Source organism: Cupressus sempervirens, chromosome 10 (genome assembly GCF_028749045.1).
Source record: "Cupressus sempervirens isolate cs-2001-9-10 chromosome 10, ASM2874904v1, whole genome shotgun sequence".
NCBI classification, from domain to species: Eukaryota; Viridiplantae; Streptophyta; class Pinopsida; order Cupressales; family Cupressaceae; genus Cupressus; species Cupressus sempervirens.
In genome coordinates this window covers 709,483,487-709,494,621 of record NC_143127.1, presented here as the reverse complement: position 1 = coordinate 709,494,621, position 11,135 = coordinate 709,483,487, and the positions used below count along the sequence as shown (strand labels likewise).

At 35.8% G+C, this 11,135-nt stretch overlaps 1 pseudogene; it reads left to right on the top strand.

Annotated features, from left to right (window-relative positions):
• Positions 1–723: 723 nt before the first annotated feature.
• On the top strand, positions 724–10,786 carry LOC149535792 (barley B recombinant-like protein C; annotated as a pseudogene).
• Positions 10,787–11,135: the final 349 nt, after the last annotated feature.

Below are 11,135 nucleotides of genomic sequence, written 5' to 3'. Positions count from 1 at the left end.
TTTACAAACAATTTTTTGGTGACTCTGGTGGGGAAAGAAAGAAAAGTTTCAGTTCCTTTCTTTCCTTGGATATATGAAGGTACCTCCTTGAGGATGGAGGTTGTCGACTCTAATTTATTTTGGTGAAATAAGTTTAGTGTTATGGCTTTGGTTGCAACCCAGCCATGGGGGGCTTGGATTGGGCTATTTACTTTGTCTCAATACTCAACCTTACCTAAAAGTTCAATAGAATACCTCTTGAAGTTTTCTGGTGATGCATATCAAGATCATGATGATCACATTAAAGCAAGTACAATCACCTATGGTATTCTTTGTGTGCAAGAAGAGAACATATTTGTAAGACTATTTGTAGGGAGTCTCATTGGGAGTACTACTAATTGGTTTTAGAATTTGTGTAATGGTTGTATCACTTGTTGGAGTGATATCGAGGTAAAATTTCTCCAAAGATTTAGGCCCGTAGTTGATGTTGCTAAGCTATTATTAAATTTCTTTCAAATTGAAAAGAAGGAGATGAAACCTATGAGGGATTTTATATATAGGTTCAATAGGTGTGCTAGTAAAATTCCCCAAAATAGCCAACCAAATGAAAATAATCAACTGTGTATTTTCATTGCTACTCTACAAATTGAAACCAATTTTTATTTAAAGTGCCAGAGAGTGCAAACATTGCAAGATGCACAAAGGGGGGCTATTAGTTTAGATGATGACATGATTATAAGTGGAATGAAGTGCAAAGAAATTGCACAGGCAAGAATTTGTCTATATGAACAGCAGAATTATCCTAAGGTAAACCTTAAATAGAAAAGATTCATTCTCAAACCAATAAAATCAGCACCCCCTACATCTCTTTGTCAAAGTCTAACAGTTTTCAATGATGAAGATTTCTTAATCCCTCCTGTGATTGAAAGCACTCCATGTAGTGTAGTTAGAGCCTACCATCTACATGTTGATTATGAAGATGAATATGCCTCACTGTCAACTGACTCAATGACTGGCTTTGATATACCTCCCATTGAACAAAGCCTAGAGGTTGAAACATCAAATGAAAACTTATTAGGAGATTTTCTAACTACAGAATTTGATTCTTTTATATTTGGGACTTCTAATAATATTTCACCAAATAATGTTGTTTCAGAAGGTACAAAGGATCAATACACACAAGAAAAGATTGGTATGAATACTCTTCTAAGAGTATGGCTGATTACACAATGTAATATCTATCAACATGCTTGGATAACTCTTCCTATGAGCACAAAGTTGATTACGAATTATTCCTTTTTGATCTCCTAGAGATAATAAAGTATTACTACAGCCTAAAGCACGAAATGATAACTAGGAAGTAGAAAGAGATTCATGCATTTTTCAACCCCTTGCAAATCTTTTCCCTTCTTTTCCTTTAGAAGAATCAATGCAGAAAGTTACAATGGAAAAATCACATGAGCGATCCAAAAATCAAAGGACTCAAGGTATGGAAAAAGTAGTTGACATTCCATCTATCTTTTTAAAAGATGATATTGATTTGAAAAATGTGGAAGAAAATCTTGAATCTATATTTATTTTTCCTCCTTTGCATTCACTTTCCATACATGAGTTAATGATCATATTGGTCATGTTGCTCAATTGTGCACAAAACATTTTTCCATTCTACCAAGAATTGATTCGAAAAGACTCATACTTTTTCTAGCCTATAAATGGTCATATTTAGTTTTTAGGGTTTTGTCCTCTCCATTGTAAATAACTGTTTCCATTTTTTGCAATTTTAGCTTGAGTTTGTTTCCTATTTTGTTTTGTTGTTGTTTCCCTTCAATAAGTTACATCATCTTTTAACCCTTCCCTTCCCTTGAGTCAATCCATTTTTTAAAAAAATTCAAAAAATAAAGGCCCATATGAATTTATTGGAAACACTCTGTACGCACCCAGTTGTACTATCCAACTTCAAATTTAAGGCTCAATTTTACATCTCAGCACACAATTTGAAAGCTCAGTTTAGAGTTTGAAGATTCAGATGCATAGTTCAAACTTCAGATTCAATTTCAATTTCAATATGAGTATGCAAGAGAGGGTAGTTGGAATGGATAGAAGAGCCTCTCATGTAGATCTTTAGCAAGTGCAAAGATTTTGCAAGTAATTGCAAATAATCCTTCATTGTTGCTGAGGGAATATCAAACTGCATGATCTTTTAATGTGTTGTTTCCTCAATCTCTATAGGCTTTATCATCTGAGGAGCCTCAAAAGATGATTAAGCATGAGTTCATAATAATGGAGGGTGAGAAAGAAAGTCATTTGAAGAGAAAATATGATAGTTGTGAAACTAAAACTTAGAAGCCCAAAAAGGTGAGAAGAAAGGGGACTCAATCTGAGGAAGGTTTAAATGGGGAGATCACATGTAAGAATGAGTAGAAGAATCTAGATATTTTTATTAATGGAGTTGTTTATGATATTTATACAATGCCTATTCCTATTTGTTCTTTCACAGGTATGCCCCAATAGAGTTACACTTGGGGGAATGGTGGTTGACAGTTAGCTTGTTGCACTACAATTATATCATTGTATCCTCTCTCAATGGATCCCAAGTAGTAAGGTACACATGTTGCTAGAGGGAAAATGAGTGGTGGTGCCTTCAAGAAATTATTAGAAAGGCTCAGATATGAAGATCATAATTTATAGTATCCCATAGATTTGAAAATTCATTGGGCAAAGCTGTTGGAAATAATCAAGACTAACAAGGTTATTGAGAGGGGATGGGTGAATCAGTAACTCTAAAACTTTAAATCAATTCTGCATAATAACATATTCACCATTTATCCATCTAATCTACTATATGCATGAAGAGATAAACATTCATAACTCATGAACACACTGATTTGGTGACCCAGAAACCTTCCAATTAGAAAGTAAAACTAGGGTGGGGATGATACCCACAAAAATTCAATACTGTAGTATAAAATTGGCTGGTTAAGGCTTACAATGATCACTTCTGATGATCTGCCTCCTATAGGAGCAAGTAGGACTGCTAGATCCACCTTGTTAGAGGATGTACAAACATACACTAAAGTATGCACTCTGTTAGGAGATTTACAAAAGACTATTAAGTCTACCCTTTTAAAGGATTTAAAAACTGATTCACCCGTTAGGATCAAGCAGTGGATTTGGTTACAACTGATTTCTGATAAAATCCTTTAGGCTCTGATCACCCAATGTGATAGATATAACTTTTATGCATCTATGTTGACCTTGCTATATTCCTCTGTTCTGTTGCTAATTTTCTTTCCTTCTTCTCAAAATATTGCAATATAATACCAACAATGACATACAACATTGCTTCTCTTCAAATGATATATACCATTCCAATATTTACACTGGCAAGGTCAGCCAAACACAAGTGAACAAATCATTACTGAGTCGGCCAGATAGTAGAAAACTCAGGTTCCTCAAACTGACTCGGTGACCTGATACTCAGCATCCACTACAATACACTGCATTTTCATGCACTCGATAAGAGTAGAGGCACGGTCCATACAAATCACTCTAAGTAGCTTGGAACTCGGTAACCATTGGTGACTCGGTGAATATTATGTCACTCGGTGAAAATTGAATCCATTGATAACCTTCTTCACTTGGTAAACATTGATTCCTTCATTTACCTTGTTTACTCGGTAAACACTAAGTCCTTCATTTACCTTGATCACTCGGTAAACACTAAGTCCTTCGTTTACCTTGATCACTTGGTAAACACTAAGTCCTTCATTTACCTTGATCACTCGATAAACACTAAGTCCTTCGTTTACCTTGATCATTCGATAAACACTGAGAAGCTCAATGACCACTAACTGCTTGGAGAACACTATTCTGCTCGGTAACCACTATGAACTTGGCAAACACTGCTGAACTGCCCATATGCTCGGTATAAACTTGTAGACTAAGTGATGAGTTTGGTAAGCATCTAGAATCAAATAAGTGTTTGCACTAATGACAAATATACCTTAATTCCAACAATCTCCCCTTTTGGCATTAGTGACAAAAACACTTATGAGTCAAAACTTATATACAACATCTAACATACTGACATCTGATTCTACTGAATATACATGGCTTCCTTATATATAACTCCCCCATACAATATACACAAGGTATTTACATGAGTTATATGACTTTTATTCATAGTATCTCTTTGTCCCTTTTGTACATTTATCTCACAAATATTTTAATATATCTTCCTGAGTATTTCTTTCTCCCCCTTTTTGACAATAATGCCAAAGAATAAAATAATGTATTTACATAGAGACACCAAAATGTGAGATGAATTCAGAATGTACCTTGAGAATGAGTTGTAGAGTCTTATCCCAATTCTCTTGCAAGATTTTGCATGTGGATAGAGCTACTTGAACTTCTGTAGAAAGTTCAATTACATGATCTGCCATAGAGAAATTGTTGTCATGGATCAATGTTTTGGAGTATGCAATATGTTTCTGCATTGTGTCCATGATAGGAAGAATCATGTTCTGGATATCTAGTAGTATAGACCAAATCCTTCCTTCTTCTCTGAGCAACTCTGCCTGCTTCTCTGACAAAAATTTGATCCTTAGGTGATGAGATGAGCTTGAACTGGGGTCAAGCTTCAGGTTTTGTGCACTTGCCTTCAGATCCTCATCTATCTTATTCAATTTCTCTCTTATCTCCTTAGTATACTCGGTAACATCACAAAGCTTAGCAAAAAGAGATGTTACATTATTAAAAGAATTTTCAATGTTGGCCAAAACTATGGTTAATTCAACCTATTTTATTGCTATATGCTGAGCAATGTGCTCAAGCACTTTATTATCAAACTTCTTTTCTGCCTTCTCCATCAACTTTTCTTGACCAGAGGTGTCCTCATTGAATTTATTTATAGCCTCTTCTAACTGAATCAAAATGTGTTGAGTAGAATCTACTTCAACACCTACAGCTTCTATAATTATATTCCAAGCATTCTCAATTATTCTATATTCCTTATCCCTTTCAGACCTTAGCTGCTTCTGCGTAGCCTTCATCTCAATTAGTTGACTAGCATACCTCATTTCTTCAATGGTTGCATTTTCATAGTCAATCTTTGGAATTACTATCTCTATGTCTAAGTCAATATCTTCAAGAATTTCTTTTCCAGTGATCATAAGTCTTAATGGTTGCTTTTGTTTGACTTTTGTGATGACTGGGTTGACCTTAGGAATAGACACAGTAGTAGAGATGGAAGGACTAGCAGTGAAAACTGGGATGCTTGAGGACTAAGTGCCAATAGGAGTATATACCAAATAAAAAATTGGAGTACTTGCCAAAAATGGTGATACACTCGGTAATGCAGTATCTAAACTAACTGGGTCTAAAGTAGATGCAAATAATGCTGACAAAATTGTAGAACAAATTGGAATTGACAAAATTGTGGAACTTACTGCTATACTGACCGATGATGATGGAGCTGAGGAGGCTAGCTCAGTAGCTGAAGAAGAGGGATGTAGCTCGGTAGTTGAAGTGGTAGACACTTCCATTGATGATACCTAGAGCTGAGATGTGGCAGGTGCAGATGATAAATCTTATGTAGATGTTATCAAACCTGCTGAAGCTAACTCCAACCTTGATGTCATCACAGTTTTAAGTGGAGAGTGAGGAAGGGATTCAATAACTGCTGCTAGAATTTTCACCGGATCATCTTCCTCCTTATCTTCCTCTTCAGCTTCTTCCTCCTTGTCCTCTTCCTCTTCCTCTTCAATCAGTGCATGGAGCTCTCTTGGTGAGACTGTGATGGATGGAGTGCTATCAAACTCATCATCATTGCTATTGTCATCATCTTTTATTTCCACTGGGTCTTCACTGTGCTTATGTAGATGATAGATGTTTTTCCACATGTTTGTAGCATCATTTACAACATGCTCAATGTCTTTGATCAAAATCAAATAGGTGTGGAATCTGATCATCATTTTACCTTCATGGTTTTTCATTTCAGTTTTTACTTCTGCTCCAGTGAGACTTGGTCGAAGGTTCTTTAGGGATTGCTCATAAATATCTTTTACCATTTGGGTGGCTGACTCCCATCTTGGTTGCAATCTCTCCAGTAGTTCTTTTGAGATTTGAGGGACAATCTGGTCTAGGGAGTATTTCCATTTACCCATCTTACTAAGTACCAGTTCCTCGATCTACATTTTCTCAGCATCTGTTCTAGTTTCAAATTTCAATGCCTTGAAATTTGTGATGCTAGCTCCTTCTTCCAATAGTTTGAGCCTTTGCTCAAATGTGGGTGCAGACCTGACTAGTATAGGTTCCTACTTACCTTTTCTGATTCTTCTGGTAAATAATACAGTAGGCTTCCTCTTAGGTTTGGTAATGATTACCCTACCTTTCTTCTTTGGCTATTCTTCTGCAGATTCTTCTTCTCCTTCTTCTTCTCCTCCTTCTTCTTCTTCACCTTCTTCATCTTCACCTTTTCCCTCGGTAAGCATAAGAGGGCCATTATCAATTTTTAACTTAGCAATTTTCCTCTCACCTTTGTTAATTGCCTGAGGCAGCTTGATTTCAAGTTTAATTCTTGCTTTTGCCTCATCATAGGTACCAAATGCTGGAACATTGGGAATAGCTGGCTCATTCACCAGTGCTTCAATAATTTCTCTTGCTTCATCAATATTCAGCTCATAAGGCAATGGTTTTAGCCATGCCACACAGGGTATGACTGCCTATATATACACTTTGTCATAGTCAACCATGAAACATACATCTTCTTTATATTCTTCAACAAGCTTAGGGGGAATTCTAAACCTGTTGTTCATTCTCTCTTTAAAATCTTCAAAATAATTATCCATTACTTTATCAAAATTTATACCCATTTCTACAATAAACTCATTTATCTAATACAAAACTAGAATATCTTTTCTCTATACAATTGTACCTTTAGAAGGGAAAAACTTTTTAACATAGAAAAATAAACAAACTAACAAAGAACCAAATTTACAAGGATTTTTCTTTGAAGTCCTTATGCTATCCATATTTTTGTTTAGATGCTTCAACAACACATCTACTAGGTCAAATTCCATATTCTTCTTCACAACCTTATAGGCTAAGTCAACAGCCTCACAGGGCACACTATTCAATCTGCTGGAACTATACATCTTATATTGAATTAAATGAATTCCAAATCTTAGCTCTGCATCACATACATTGTTAAGTTTCAATCCTCTGCCATCCCATTCAGGGTTAACTTCTAAAGTTCATCCTGACTTAGGGTTTTAGTGGTTTTGGATTTGCTCAACATAGGTAAATCCATGATCTTATGAATCATTTTTTTTTTTATCAGGATAGGTTGCTCTAACCACAACTGACCATTATGCACACGGCTTAAAATGTATCTTATCAATTTCATTTGAAAGTTCCTTGGCAAGTGCGGGATATGGGTCAAACCTTTGGTTTCCAGATGTTTGAACTCGGGTTTGAGGGTTCCATCCACACATAACTCAGCTAGGGCATTATCCATATCTAGTTTTCCTATCTCTTGAATAGTGCATTTGAAATGAGTACGAATGTCATTTATAAGTAGTACCTTGGGTGGAATCCTCTATTGAGCTCTATGCGGGTCGAGCGATTTAGCTATGGCGGGAACGAGCTTGAAGCTAGGTGCTTTCCATTCCACTCCCTTCATAAGCATTTTAGAGCCTCTCTTTGCTTTGCTGCTGCTGGTGCTTGCGGATGCCATTGCTGCTCAGTGAGTGAATGATTTCGTAAAACAAATTTTTTGTTGGAAAATCACTTCAAATCACTTGACCTCACTTGCCTGCTCTTGGAAATCTCTTCGCTCTATATATTCTAAATTTGTGGTGAAAAGATGAGATCAAATTCTGCCTTTTTGATGAAAAATCTATCATTAATGCTTGGGTATGAAGGTAGATGAGATGACCTAGGGTTTGTCAGATAGTCAACGACTTACTCGATAAACCTTGCAACTTGATGAACAAAAAAAAATTTAGTTACTCCTGACCTAGCTCGGTAAGGTCTTCAACCAACCTTGCTCGATAGATGCAAGATGATGAATGATAACCTTTCTTTGAACTAAAATACTGATTTGACCATTTGCACTTTTTCACTCTGGAACTACTTAAGATATGGCTATAAGATATAGTTCTTGATTCCTCTTAAATCTAATTGGAAATGGTGGAGTCACCCATTTTTTGAGTGACATGACCATCATTTGAGCTGTCTTGCTCGGTAGATTTAGGAATCCACTATTGTCTCATCTACTTCCGAATGTTATCAGCTTTAGCTTTCTTTTCATCTTCAATTCTTCTAGTATTCATGCAATTCTTGTCTATATGACCAAGTTCAGTACAAGTGTAACATCTTATGGTTGTGTCCTTCTTTCTTAGGTGATGTCTTGCATAGTTTATCCCAATGTGTCCGTATTCTCCACAATAGTGACACCTGCACCAAGTATTGTAGTCCCAACCAAATATTGCTTTGATAATTTGTTCTGCTGGATTGAATGCTTTGGATCTACATACAGATGCCTTGTGACCTTGTTTCTTGCATTTGTGACATTTTCTTTGTGACCATGTTGATTGCAGTTCTAGCATTTTCCATTGAATTTTGCCTTTCCATTACTCCAACATTTGTTTGATGTATGACCTATCTTGCCACAGTGATTGCAAGTGGGTCTTTGATTCCTTTGAGCACCTTGCTTGGAGGTTTCACCTTATTCCTTGTATCCAAGACCAGCTTTACCTTTTTGTTTATGAAAGTTTTGCTCACTTTGCTGATTTAATTGAGTCATGTCTATTTAAGATTTCATCATTCTTTCATTGACTTGCTTTTCAGTGATCAAGTCATTTTCCAAACTTTCATTGATTTGTCTTTCGTATCTTAGATCACTTTGTAAGCTTGCATTGATTTGTCTTTCAGTGATTAAATCATTCCTCAAACTTTCATTCTCAAATCTTAGATTCATAATTTCTTTATTTGCATTAGATAGTTGACCTACAAGATCTTCATGCTGAAGGGATTGATTATTTCTTACCTCTAAGTCTTCATTTGCCTTGTTTCTCTGTTCCAAAACTTCACATAACCTGATGGATTGTATTTCTTGTTCTCTTTTGAGCTTTCTTACTTCTTCCTGCAGAGAACCATTCTTTGCTAGGAGTTCCTTGATTGCTTCATTAGCTTCATTTGAATTGCTTGATGGTAAAAGGTCTTCAATCTTTTCTTCAATATACTGATGATTATTCATTTGTCTTACAAGTTCCTTCCTTCTTTTCAGAGATTGAGAAAGATGCTCCTTTGCTTCTTTAAGTTGAGCCATGGCTATTTCCAAATCTAGCTTTTCATTCTCAATAGATTTGTCAAGTCTGAATATCTCCATTGTCCTTGATCTTTGCTCAAGCTGTCAAACTTTATCCTGAGAACCAGAAAGCTCTGATACCAATTGTTGGAAATAATCAAGACTAACAAGGTTACTAAGAGGGGAGGGGTGAATTAGTAACTCTAAAACTTTAAATTAATTCTGCATAATAACATATTCACCATTTATCCATCTAATCTACTGTATGCATGAAGAGATAAACATTCATAACTCATGAACACACTGATTTGGTGACCCAGAAACCTTCCAATTAGAAAGTAAAACTAGGGTGGGGATGATACCCACAAAAATTCATTACTACAATATAAAGTTGGCCAGTTAAGGCTTACAATGATCACTTCTGATGATCTGCCCTGTTAGGAGCAAGTAGGACTGCTAGATCCACCTTGTTAGAGGATTTACAAACATAAACTGAAGTATGCACTCTGTTAGGAAACTTACAAAAGACTGTTAAGTCTACCCTTTTAAAGGATTTAAAAATTGATTCACCTGTTAGGATGAATCAGTGGATCTAGTTACAATTGATTGCTGATAAGATCCTTTAGGCTCTAATCACCCGATGTGATAGATATAACTTTTCTGCATCTATGTTGACCTTGTTGTATTCCTATGTTCTGTTGTTGATTTTCTTTCCTTCTTCTCAAAATATTGCAATATAATACCAACAATGACATACAAAATTTCTTCTCTTCAAATAATATATACCATTCTAATATTTACACTGGCAAGGTTGGCCAAACACAAGTGAACAAATCATTACTAAGTCAACCAGATAGTAGAAAACTTGAGTTCCTCAAACTGACTCGGTGACCTTCTGATACTCGGCATCCACTACAATACACTACATCGTCATGCACTTGGTAAGAGTAGAGGCATAGTCCATACTAATCACTCTAAGTAGCTTGGAACTCGGTAACCATTGGTGACTTGGTGAATATTATGTCACTCAGTGAAAACTGAATCCATTGATAACCTTCTTCACTTGGTAAACACTGATTCCTTCATTTACCTTGTTTACTTAGTAAACACTAACTCCTTCATTTACCTTGATCACTCAGTAAACACTAAGTCTTTCATTTACCTTGATCACTCGGTAAACACTAACTCCTTCATTTACCTTGATCACTCGGTAAACACTAAGTCCTTTGTTTACCTTGATCAATCGGTAAACACTGAGAAGATCGGTGACCACTAATTTCTTGGAGAACACTGTTCTGCTCGGTAACCACTATGAACTTGGAAAACACTATTGAACTGCCCATATGCTTGGTTTCCAAAGGAATGCTCGGTATAAACTTGTAGACTGAGTGATGAGCTCGGTAAGCATCCAGAATCGAATAAGTGTTTGCACTAATGACAAATATACCTTAATTCCAACAAAAACATGGTACAAACAAGTTTTTTACTATCAGGTAGATGGAATTGATTATAGTGATCAGATTTATTTCTTCATCTTCACATATTTTCATACCCATTAGATGTTTTCCTATCTTCTTTCATCAACAATGCTATATAGTATTAAGGGACAAATTGCAAACAATCCTGCTTACCATCTCTTGATTGTAATTTTAGCTTCTAATACTCTTCAGGTGGTCGAAGTAGCCCATTTGCATTGGTTGTATACCCACATATATTTTTCCATTCAAACAATAAAAAATGAACTATACTAACATAACTCTTAGATCAAGGTATCAAGATGTAAGAAGTTTTGGTCAAACACTAACATTCAAGTTGTCAATGGAGTGTAGTCCTAATCAAGACAAAT